At 39.9% G+C, this 13,163-nt stretch overlaps 1 protein-coding gene across 4 annotated transcripts in view; it reads left to right on the top strand.

Moving 5' to 3' along the window:
- Positions 1–13,163, top strand: part of DNAJB6 (DnaJ heat shock protein family (Hsp40) member B6) — a 97,999-nt gene that overhangs the window by 72,919 nt on the left and 11,917 nt on the right. The gene's annotated exons all lie outside the window — the stretch shown is intronic.

Genomic DNA, 13,163 nt, shown 5'->3' with positions numbered 1-13,163 from the left:
GGGTTAGCAGGGAAATTGCATCAGATCCGATAAACTGGGAGTGAAAAGTGGGCTGTATTTTGTTCTTAAATGTGTACAATTGTTAATGCAGCATCGTGATGAAAATTCAACATAAAGATAAGGAAAGCTGAAATGACAATAGTTATTGAACTTGGAAGACTGTTAGTTTGCAATAAGCAGGGTCAATACATACAGAATTTGAAAACATGCAAGTATAATTCTTTGCTTCTCCAAGCTTTCCATAAGGTGTCAGCTGATTTAAGAGCCAATTTACTGAAATAAAAAATTAAGGCAGTTGCCAGCTTAGTGTGCTAGTGTTGGCAAAACAGATTACTCTAAAACCCAGTATTCATCACACTTTCGTGAAGCTAATCATAAAGTTCTTATCTAAGTTAAAGCTATCACTGGGTGCTTTTTGTTTTTAATCAAAGTTTATTTCACTACCTCTTAAGAATCTGAAAATAACTGTGCTCTAAAATCATCTCTTATAACACTGAAATTTCCTTTGTTGCTATCAGTTGAAAAGTAAATTTCGTAGATTACAGGCTGTCACTTTATTTATGTGGGTGGCTTTACTTAGTGCAATTGTCACTTTCTGTCTCCAAGACAGTTTTAAGTAAGACGCTTTCTCTATGTTTTAACTTTAAAAACAGTCAGGCTGGTATAAATATATACCTTGATAGAAGTAGAACACCAATTTAATCTCCTGAGTGAAAGGTATTTTATAACTAATTTGAAGTCAACAGGCTTTAATCCTAGATCTGAAAATCATTGATCTAGCCCTCTCTTGGGGGGAGGGGGGGGCAAAGCCAGGAGCTCTCCTCTAGGACGGCTAAGGAATATTTTGTGTTTCTGTATAGCCTCTTTGCTTCTCCTGAAGTTCTTTATTTTAATCTTACAATGTATCTGTGCAAGCGCTCTTTTGAAAGTACAGATAAAGGAAAGGAACGTGACCAAGAGTGAATCTCGATGTGAATGAAATATACAGCAGTTGGCTCATGAAATTAGGAGACTGGCATTTGTCTTGGAGCTATTGAGTCAGTAATAGGATGCATGAGTAGTGTGGATAATGGAGAATTGTGAGAAACTATAGTTTTGAAAAGTTTGTAGAGGATGTGTAGAGATTATAGTGTCTGGCAACATTTAGTGTTTTTGAATTCTTATAGCCCTTGTGCTCCCAAACCTAAGATTTCACTTTTAGAAAATTCTTCAGCCTGCATTGTTGTAGAGGCGTATTCCTGAGTCTGCAGGCCAGCAGGCTGCCTGAAATAGCTGAGAGGTGTGAACTGCATGTGGGGGTGTCACCAGGTGTCAATTCTGAAGCCTAATAACTATTTAAATGTTAGTGTCAGCTGTTTCACTGCTGGGGGAGAAAGCATGCAAGAACAGCTCAATTAATATATACATGTGCACCTCTCCTGAGTGGCATGGCATTTTAGTGTCATGTGGATGGAGCATGATTTGTAGACAGAGCCTGGGAAAGTACCACCATTTCCAGTATGACCTCTAACTAGTATAGGAGTGGTGAATCAAAGCCTGCCATGAAGAAAGTGGGAACACAGATGAGGCACTGTACTGAGTTAGAGGACCTCTGTTCTATTCATGTTAACTCAAAGTTCCTGTTTGTCCAACACATCAGTTAAATTCTGAGTGATTCAGAAACAAGTATTAGCCGCAAATTGGACACAAGGGAGCTGATCAACATCCGCATGAACTACTTGAACAGTAGATCTTATCCACTGAGTTGTAAGAGACAGAAAATAAAGACTCAGAACTGTGACCTGAAATACACTTGCCATTAAATCATAAAGCAAAATGGAGGGAGGAACTCCTGTGTTTGGTGTTGCTGTTAGGCTGGTTCACTCTTTCCTGTTAGACAGCCGCAGAGGAGCAGAAAAACTTGACTAAAAATGTCCTAAAGGATTGTGTTAAACCATTCTGAAGGCTTTATTGTAGAGCTTGCAATGTTGTAGCTGCTTTCCTCCCAGGATATGAGACGCAAGGTAGGTGAGATCTTTTATTGGACCAACTTCTGCTGGTGGAAGGGACAAGCTTTCAGGCTTATCAGAGTTCTTCTTCAGATCTGGACAAGGTAACTAGGGTGTCCAAGCTAAATACAAGGTGGGACGGGTTAAGAATAAAGGATTCACACATACTGTAGAAGACTATTTAAAACGAAGTGATTTAGAGTAAATTTTAGGGCAATTAAGAGTGAGCAGGCAGTAAAATGTTACAAATTGTTGTAATCAACCACAAAACTGGGGTCTCTTAAGTCCACGTTTTTTTAGTTTCCAGCGGAGTTATGATTTTAAATTCCCAAGCTCCTCTTTTGAGGGTGTTGTGCAGGTTTCCTTTGAGGACAAGGACTGAGAGTTGGGATATGAAATGATCATTTTGTGACATGTTCTCCCACATGACGGAGTGTTTTTGTCATTTGTTACTTTCGTTCTAAAGTGTAATGACTGATTTCATCCACATAGTTGTTGGGGCAGTTGATCCACTGGATGAGGTACACCACACATTGTGTTAAGGATGTGTAGGACTCATGGATCTTGAAAATCCATGTTGTTGTGGAGGGTATTAATCATCATAGCAATGGAGATATGTCTGACAGGGTCTGGTGCTGCTTTGAGTGGTGTCCTGGTCTGTGGGGAGTTTGTTTCTGATGATCTTGGTGCAACTGGGGGGTTGTTTGCAGGTTTGGGAGAGGTGTCTTTCAGGATATGGTTCCCCCTCATGACTGGGTTGTAATTGTTTGATATCCTGTATAGGTTTTGGTAGAGGGTAGTAGGTGACAATTAGGGGTGTGTGTTCAATAGTGTATTTTTTCTGTATCGATGCAGGGGCTCTCAGGATACTTGGGTGGCCCGTTCCATGATGCAATCTGCTTGTCCAGTGGAGTGGCCTTGTTTAGTGAAGGAAGTTTTAAGTGTGTATAGGTGTGTATTCCAGACTTTCTTTGAGATACACTGATATTTTCATCCTCTGCGCTATCAACCTTGCGCTCCTTGTTCTAGTGGAGTACCGGAGTCGACGGGAGAGTGCTCAGCAGTTGATTTATCGCGTCTATACTAGATGTGATAAATCAACATCCCCTTCCCCCCCCCCCCCCCAACTGGATTGATCACTGCCCACTACCCTCTGGATCAGTGTAGACAAGCCCTTAAACTCGCACAGTGGCCTGTCAATAGAATGGTCTCTGTACTTGCTTACTGGAGACATGAGGATTTATATTGTCTCCCTCTCAATGTGCCATCTCAGAGACCTTCCTTCTTTACAAGGACAGCTCAAATAGCCTCTTTAGGGCCTATTATGACTGCTCCTACAGGAGTGACAGTTGCATGTGGTTCTCCAAGACCTAGCAAAATCATGTCACTACATTTCATAATGCAAGTTTTCGTTGCTTTTTGTGCTTACAGTAAACTTAAGAGCTGCTTGAGGGTGTCAGGCCCAAAGACTCTTCCTTTGTGAAAGCTTCAGCAGAAAAGCTTCACAGCTTTTGCCTCTGAGAGTAAACTTTGGCAGTGGAAGGGTAAATTCAGAATCATTTGCCACTCATCTGCTGGCATTTCTATGCTGTAGGCTGCACTATTTCAATGTTATCAAATGCTGTCAGATGGAAAACCCATGAGCAGTAGCCTAACACACACTGGAGGCAAACCAAATAGGCAACCTTTATCTTATCCTGCTAACACCTGCTCACTGAGAACATTACAGGAACAGAACCTTAACTTTTACCATACTTATAGTACTGTACCATGCTAAATTAGTACCGATGTTTTTTGTACAGCTCATATCCAGCATACTGATTAACTTTCATAATATAAAGCAATAGGAACTTTATTTTAATGTGTTCTTCTGTATCTGCTCTTTTCTAAATAGTTTCTCATTCTGAATGTGGCGTGCATGTTAACACATGTTAGGTTTAAACTACAGTGCACATTCTAGTCTTTAAGGAGCATTTGTTTGGCTGTCTGGAAAATGCTGCCTGTATTAAGGTGAACACACTATCTCAGTGGTTTTGAATCTATGGGATTATCTATGGGATTATTCTTCGGTGCTGAATAAGGTGAAGAAAGGGGTGAGTTTACTGCAAAGTTAACCGGAGTATGTTGCTCAGTTAGGGGAGAGGGGCAGCAAAGGGGAAAGAATGGGAATTCCCATTCCCCTCATCCCATTACAGAAAGTCAGGACTGTAGGAACAGCGTGAGCTGGCATGGGAGTAGCTGGGATGAAATCAGAGATAAAAGGACTGAGCCCATTGCCAGCTCTAGAGCCGGAAGGGAAGAGGATTGCTTTGATTCTGTTAAGCAAGAAACCATGAGCCCTGCCCTTTCCCAGCAATTGAACCATGCTGAAGCAATGGCCTTCCCATGACAGAAATAGAACAGTAGTGCTTGCTTCATCACTCTCCACTCCTTTTCGTTGTCCCAGATTGCCTACTGTTCTCCTCTTGACTTACTGTTTTATTCACACAACTGCCGATCTCTCCATGCCCTATCCGTTACAAGTAACATTCCTCTAGTCACTTCTCCCACCCCCTTTGGCTCGTAAGTGGTTGTCAAAGTCCTGCTCCAATCTATAGTGTGGGTCCATTGCTGTTGGAATTCGCATGCTACTAAGGTTCCATTATTATGCCTCTAATGGGAAATCCCCAACTTACACCATCTATTGCACATGCCGCAAGATTGGTGGAGGTGGGAGTTTTTCTGAGCAGCATTCCTACTGCATAGGTGAGGATTTAATGTGGTGTGATTCCGTGCCTGGGGTCCCCATGTCAGAACCTCAGAAGGCGGTAACCTTGAGAGAGCAGCTTTAACCACTCTAAATCCAGCTTGGACTTCATAAAGTCCCTTTCTGTGGAGGAAGAAAGTGGCCCTGATAGGAATAGGTTCCTATGGCTGTGTTGTGTGGGTTAAAAGCAGGGCAGTAATTCCAAAAGGGATTGGAGAGAGACAAGGTGGGTGAAGTAATACCTTTTGTTGGGCCAACTTCTGTTGGTAGAAGGGATGGAGAGAGACAGAGCACGGCAAGCTTCTGGATAGAACGTCGGTCAAGAAACAGTAAGGCCTTCTGATATCTCTACCCAGACTAATAACCATTGAGCGTCAGAGAAATGCCTCAAAATGGATTAAATTGTGCACTTGCAGAGTTTTGTGTGTGAAGGGTTTTCCACTGAGCAAAGAGGGTGAACAGCATCTCCATGGAGACAGGAAGACTTATTACATTGTTCTTGCAAGCAAACCATTATTTTTGGGTTCTCTGTTCTTGAATACAATGATAGTGAATATATGCACTAAGGTGGAGTTACTTATGCCCAAAGGAAAATCCATAGTTGTGCACAGTGGTCAAAGTGACCAGTTTATCTGAGACCAGTCAAAGTTCACACTTTCATTTGTAGTTTATCAGATAAACTGCTATGTTGAAGCTATACCCTTTACAGTTTGTGGAAATGCTGCCATGAGAAATGGTGCAGACTTAGCAGCTGCTCTAACATTCCATGGATAGCTTCTGAGTGATTTCAGGCCCTTTTGGCTAAGAAGCTATAACTGCATTTTTAGCAGTAGATTTTAAAATGTCTGTTTATTTCATATGAATCTATCAAATATCAAGCATCTTTTTTAAGACACGTTCATTGCCCGCCTAACACAGAGCTACATTTTTCTAAAAAGATTTAATGAAAACTTAGCTTCTGTTGAACATAGCAAAAATCTGCAGAGCACGTACTTAAGTGAATTTTATAACTCTTCATCTTGAACTTTGCTGCAGTATTAGCATTTCCTGGAATTTAAAAAACAAACATAGCAATTATTAATCAAAAGAACTTGTGCAATATAGTCTGCATAGCATACCCTGAGCACAGACTTTTCCATTTCTCTATTTGAAGTATTATGCTCAAAACTTAAAGTGGCCTCTGAATTCTTTTTTGGGGGTGGGGGGATGGGTTCACTTTGAGTTCCAAATTTTAGAAAAAGCTGGGCTCTGCTCTTTTTTCCAGAACTGAGGATCTTGTAACTCCAGTTGAAGTTGATGGAACCTATGGGTGTGCACCAACTCTGAAAATTGTCTAAATTCAGCACCCAAAATCAGAAATTTTAGAAGTTGGCCTTGATACTGTTTTGTCTCTCTGAGTTTCAGGATATCTCTAATCTTCACATGGTCTGCTTTCTACTTGTGCCTTCATCTGCTATATATATATATATATATAAAGTGGCTTTCAAGCGGGGAACAGGAGAACCAATTTATCCACTTAGGTTTTTCTGTATACAGTAATCTAGGACTACTTTGGTAACTTTTTCATTGAATAAGTTGTCTGCTCTAAGGGGCTGTTGTAATCAGATTTATCTGAAATAATTTAACTTTTTTACGTGTGCTGATTTCAGATTGGGTCGGAAGATGTTTGAGCAAATAAATCTTAGTGCATCCAAGGGTATTATACTGCTAAAGCTCTGTCCTGTCTCAGAGCAACTGTGTGCTCCCCATCTAAGAGAAGAAGCTGCACTTGAGTCCATTGTGTGCCTCCTCATTCATGGCAATATCCAAAAGTACAATTTTTATCCTTAGGAAGAGGTGAATGAAAACTAACATTTCTAGGGCAACACTAAGCCCCATAGTGTTTCATTGAGCTTATTGATTCCTAGAACTGCTCTCATTGGGTGGCATCTTGTGCTTAGTGACCTTGAGTCAATCAGGGCTCAAGGGTTGTAGATCCACCACATTACATCTTGTGTACTCCTAATTATTTTTGATCAGTTCACTTAAGTGTCAACAGAATGGCAGAATCTCCTATTAACCAAGGCATGTCTTTAAACTATTTAATGAAGATGTTAATTGCTGCAAAAAATCCCACTGTTAACTGAATATAAAGAGCCGCGGACAGCACTTTGGAAAGCTTTATAGTTCAGATTGTGTTTTATTTTTTATTTTTTTTTGGCAAAATGAGCTTCATTCCTTTAGGAGTTTATCTGCTCTTTCATTTGTAGCCCTAATCTTCACAGCAGTTGCTGTGTTGTCATGGACTCTTGATCTCCTCATCAGGAGCAGAGGCACTAATGAGTGGGGTATGTCTACACTGCAGCTGTGCCTCTGTACAGTTAAAAATCAAGGACACAACTAGATGAGCAAAGCTGGTAGTCTTTTACAAAGTCTTATTGGTCATTCATCCCCACTGGTACAAGTGAAGTCTCCAGGGGGCAATGCTTGAATAAATAGTTCCAGTTTTGACCCCATCTCTACAAACAAATAGAAGCAGAATTGTTTCCACACGGCTTTCTTTTTAATGTGTCATGTTGTATCAGCAGGTCTTGAGGAACATTAATATATGTTAAACAAAGGTGCTTAAATATTCTGGGCACCACTAGAATAGAACCTAGGTAAGGTCGAGGGGAAAAATTAATCTTTTAATTTTAAGACGCTTTTATGACACTTTGTAATTTCTGAGCCTCAGCATAACTTTAGTTGTGAATTAGTGCATTATGTCTCCATGTGTCATAATGTGACCCTATTCTTAACAGTACTCCCAATAAGGGTATGTACTTTCACATACTCAAAAAAAATAAATTTTTCTTCCATTGGGCTGTGCATAGGCCAGTTTGTACTATTGTTGCTCAAGACAGGACATTACACTACTGGTAATGTAAGAAAATAACAAGCATTCTCTAACCCTTCCCTACTGGAACAAACTCCTCTTTCAACTTAGATAATTTTACCGTGTGTCATTATTTCCTACTGAGAAGGAAATAAATGGTGCAATGTCTTCTAGGTTTCCCCGCCAATGTAGGTGTTGCATATTTACATCACTTTGTACCAGTAAAGTTGTGCTTTCAAGGCCAGTCGTGCTTAGCCAGTGCCCATGCTAATCTTGCCTTCTTAAAATGTAGCTATGTAGAGGAGAATTTAACCTCCCTTTAAAAGGCTTATAATGGATGTTGTGTGAACATTCAAATGTTCATTGGAGCTGGGGAGAGCTTGCAACTAGGAAATGAGAATATATAATTCTGTATAACTTACCTGTGGTTGTAATATATAGTCGTTCTCTGTTTAAATATGGCTACTAAATGAGGGCTAGTTCTAAACTGCAATCCACAGGGCAAAGAAAATTTAAATAAAATAATTGCCACTTCCATATCCCCTTCTGTCTAAGGACCTTAACATGCATTGTGAAGATAAACTTAATTTCACAGTATGCACATGAGGTAAGCAAGTATCACTATCCCCCTTTTACAATGGGAAACTGAGGCACAGAGTAAGTGACTTGTCCAGAATGACACGGGGAAAACCTGTGGCAGAGCCAAGCCTGGGTTTCATGCCTCCCAGTCCTGTGCCTTAACCAAAATTATTCTACCTTGGCTTCTAAATGAAGGTCTGTTAAAATAACTGTTTGCAAACCTCTTAATGCAGAAGAGACTAAAATGCAATAATCACTCACTTTTTAGTGAAGTACTCAGGAAAACTTATATTCTTGCTCTCCAAAAACCTTACTCTTATGAATATGATTTTTTAAATGAACTACGTGAAGGTACGGAATTACTAATGCACTGTGCCCCACCTGCGTAAAATATTACCTACCATATAGAACTGCTGGTTACCAAGTACTTTTTCTTTCACTTCAAGAAAGTTACAAGGGAAGAGGGGTTTTTCCAGGAGCAAATGAAGGCTTGTGCCTGGGTGGCATCCCCACTGAAAGTGCTCATTTAGTGAAAGAGTCTGATTTAAGTGTGTAGTACCTACTGGATGCAAACACCATTTTTATTAAATGAAAGGCTTTACAGCTATCTTTTACTTTGACAGATGTGAGTTTTCCCTTTGATATGCAATATTGCCCTCTGCTGGTTAATGATAGCTTAAATGAACTTAAGGCTTTTTCCCTTCTAGAACACAGCACCTTGATCTAACAAATTATAAGACCATATTCTGCCAAATGAGTATATTCACCTGCCTGCAACAGAAGGCAGAATTTGGCCCTAATTAGATTAGTTTTAAATACATTCTATCGTGGCTCTGATTTTTCAGATATGTGAAGCACCAGGAGTCTTGTTCTAGTTGTAGAAGTTTGGTGCTTCTAAATATAAATCCCAGCCTGTATAGCCTTAAACTGTGAAAGTATTTTGACTAGGGGGTAGCAAATAATGAGTAATTGATTCCAAGGGTCTAAATATTTCACGTTTACTGATAAACATACCCTCCCCCCAAAATCGGTTTTCACAAAATAAACATGCATGTTTAATCTTCTGATAGTATTTAGTAGACTGAGGATCTAAGATATAATCAGTTTTCAGATTACCCTTTCCCACAACAACACAGATACTGTGGCTCTCATTTATTCAGTACAAACATTGCAGCTGACAAATAACTTCTGAATGTTTGTGAAAACACTCTTGTGTGTGTGTGTGTGTGTGTATATACACACAAATATATTGATTTTTAAATGTTCTGCAATGGCTGTTTTTATACAGTACTTTTATTGTATTGTATTCACCACTTGTCTGAATTTTTACAGACAAAATAAAGATCCACAACTGCAAAAAATGAAGTAGGTAGAAAAGAATACAGCATGCACATGCAAAGTAAGCTTTAATCTGTTTTGGTATACTATGGAAAACAAATACAAAACTTAAGTAATCAACTGGAGTACAGACACAGTCATCAATACAATATTTGGTGAACTGTACACTTAATAGTATTGCGTATAGCTAATTGTGAGGAGCATCAAATGCTTCCAGATGTCATAAATCTAGGAAGGGGAAAATGTGTTTTTTCTCAATGTATAGTGGAATGTATAGTGGAGTGAAATGTATAGTCCAGAGGTTCAGAGGAAGATAAGCTAAATCCTTTTGTATTGGAAATAGGGAACACAGAAGTTTGTGGAGATCCTTAGTTTGTGTGGTTGGGTGGGGAGGGGAGGGAAGGGGAGTGCTGGTGTTTGTAGCTTAATGAGACCGCTAACTGTATATTTTACTTTTTTAATTAGGGTAAATATTTCACATCAGTAGTATTTGTTCTTTAGCAGTTTTAAGTCAGTATTTATGTGATGTCTGTGGTGTGCAGTTACTTAACATTGTGTCCTTCAGCATCGTTACACTAGGCAGTATGTAAGAAAATGCAATTTCTTGCAATAAAGCACTCACTAAACTAGGTTTAAGATTACAGTTTCTAAAGGGGTGTAGCTCCTTTGTTGGAGGGAATGTATGAGACACTAATCAAAATTCCTTGAGGAAACCTTAAATCCAGGATAGTAAGCAGGGTTTATTTATAAGTTTTTATTTCCAGAACAGGTGCTGTTTTGCTGCATTCCATATCTGAGCTGTACTCTGTTTTAGTGTGGATTGCCATCCCCTTCTAGGCAAGAGAGGCTTGAGCTAGTTTGGAAACATCCCTTACCGGCTTTGCTCTTTGCTGACAATGCCTAAGTATTTCATATTGTTTTTCCACAGCAACGCTAAGCCTTTTTGTGCTTCAGGTGCAGCTGCATCACTCCAATAAGCCCCAGACAGGTTGAAACCTGTCTTGTGTTGCTGACTTGATTTTGGCAGATCAGGTATTAGGAAGCTTTCTGTGTGCAACTTTTGGTACACAGCAACTGGCATGGCTGAGAAATCAGCTGGCTTCAGTGGGCCTGTGGCAGTTTGCAGTAGCATACTCACATGCCCTTGACATGGCTATATAGTTTTCCCTAGCCCGAATAAGTACCAGAGAAATCTCCTAATGTTTGTATCACAGTATAGCACCTAAAAGAACTAACCAAAGACCTTCAAGGGCTAGGCAGTGTTCTCTTTGAAGATGGTCCTTCCCAAATTGCTTATTCTAAATTATAAGGATAAAGAGAATTTTACAGATGGGGAATGGTGGCACAAAGTATGTGACTTGCCCAAGGTCACACAGTCTGGCACAGACATTGATTAAACCCAGATTTCCTGGATGCAAGGCTACCGTTTTAACTAAAGACCATCCTTCAGCACTTGGTACAACTGAGGTCTAATAGGAAGAGGATCTGCTGTGGAATTCAATAGAAGCCAGAGAGTTGTAGCCTATCTCTTGCTGAGAATGTAAGTGAATTCAGTGGGAGTTGAGGGCATTTGGCATCTTTCAGAATACTTTAGTCTACTTTAAAACTTTTGTGTGTGTGTGTGAAATGTCATTTTATAAGCCTGGAGCCAAGAGGACTTGTTGGACTTTTCTGCTGCTTTGTTAAACGCTTTTTAGTGCTGTTGCTAGTTCCTGGAGTGAGCTGCAGTATCTGTATGACACACCCACATGCAGAAAGAAGGGAGAGTAACTGCTGGATAGGGGGTTAGGGTGTAAGAGGCTGCGCACAAAATCATGCTGAGGAGTGTGCTGCTCGGGTAGTGAGATTACAGTACTCTGAATTCTGGATCTTTCAAACTCTTCCTTCATATTGGCTCAATAAAAGTCAAAACTCTGGAATTCTGGGTGTGACTGAGTCCTAGCTGGAATAGTTCAATGAATTCAGTTTGTCCATGTTTGTGTAGCATATAGGTAGGTAATGTAATACTTACCCCAGTATTTACAATAGTGTCCATTTTCATTTCAGCTGGTAAGAAGCAGCCTTTCCTGAAAGGGGTACAAACATAAAACTCCTACAACTAATGGCTAATGCACATTTCTAATATGTGCATCTGCTTTCAGATATAAACTATAAATGTGCACCGGAGAATTTTGATGTACATCAAAGGGAGAGCTGTGCTCCTGTAGGAGGGGAGGAATCTCTTACCAAGCTTGCAAAGTAATTTGTTAGGAAATCAACTCCCTTGATCTGCCCTGATAGCTTAATTGGTACATTGGACTTTTCCACTAAGTTTGATTTTCTATTCTTACCATTTTTTAAAAGGATTCCTCTTAACAGACCTGGTGTAATGAGATTGATACATGTGTAAAGTGCCATGCCAAGTGCCGCATAGACAGCATCTCACATGATAGCGTGGACGTGAAACCCTTCACAAGGATTCTAGTTTCTCCAGCAGGAAGCTAAAGATTTGAATTAATGTTTGTTCATCGGCTTTGATCCTGCATAGTGAAGAGCACTCTCAGCTGCTTTCCATAGCAGTGGCAGCTGAAGGTACTCTGCTCCACATGGGATCGAGGCCATTGAATTTGTTGGGTGAAGCCATACTGCCAGGGATCTTCTCTTGACAGCACAGTAAAACGTTAGGGAACAGCTTGCCAATTGCGTTCTCTTAAAGTCAATATAACAGGCACAGCCAGGTTGCACCTCCATGTGGAAATACCTGGCTTTTTTTTACACAGTTTCTCTTTTGTGTCTCCCTCTTGCTTGCCTTTCAAATAGGGGGAGGTTTGACTGTTAAATCTACGAAGGAGGCCAAGGCCTAACCAAAACATCGTACAGCATAGACAGATCAGTTCTGCCACCTCTATAATACTCCTGACTATAACTTGGTATATGTTCAAAACTGCTGGCAAGCTAGTCACTTAAATACAAGTATGATAAACACATCTGCCACTTACGTAGGATTTTAGTTGCTCCATGTGGCTGAGAGCTGAATTGTCCTATGCAAGAAGTAAAAAATTATACCCCATCTCCTCTTCCTGATCCCTAAATGTAATACTCCATATGCAACGATGAGTTTAAAAAGAAAACCATAATCGCATAATCCTTCCACCTGTAAGTATCCCAGGACTGTTTTAAAGCACACAAGAGTTGCTTAGGTAACTGGATAACAACTGACCCTGGATTACTGTTATTGCTTAATGCATACATAGTGCTTTTCTATCTTCAAAGTATTTTCCAGACATTAACTAATGCAACACACCCATCCCTATGTAGCTGATACATGAAATAGTGTGGAAAAAACTTACAGAATGTGACATGCCAGTTTTGATGCATATAAAACACCACATTTAATCAAATATTAAGTGATCAAGTAAAAAGTAGTAACTTTTATTAAAAAGTTAAACAAAAAATGCTCCTTTGTCTCCTATTTACCTCCCTCTTTTCCTTCAGTATTTTTCCTAACTGTTGTTCGGGTCGTCAGCTTTCTTTCCCATTATAGGTTTTAGCTTCTCTGTGCCTTTTTCCTTCTGTTCCTGTTTGAGGGTTTTTTCCTCCCTCAGTACTGTGTTCCTATCAGTGTTTTTACTGCTAACGTTGTTTTGATATGGTAGCTCCAGCAGAAGGGGCTGACTTC

Source organism: Eretmochelys imbricata, chromosome 2, assembly GCF_965152235.1.
Source record: "Eretmochelys imbricata isolate rEreImb1 chromosome 2, rEreImb1.hap1, whole genome shotgun sequence".
Taxonomy (NCBI): Eukaryota; Metazoa; Chordata; order Testudines; family Cheloniidae; genus Eretmochelys; species Eretmochelys imbricata.
This window is presented reverse-complemented; position numbering and strand designations above follow the sequence as displayed.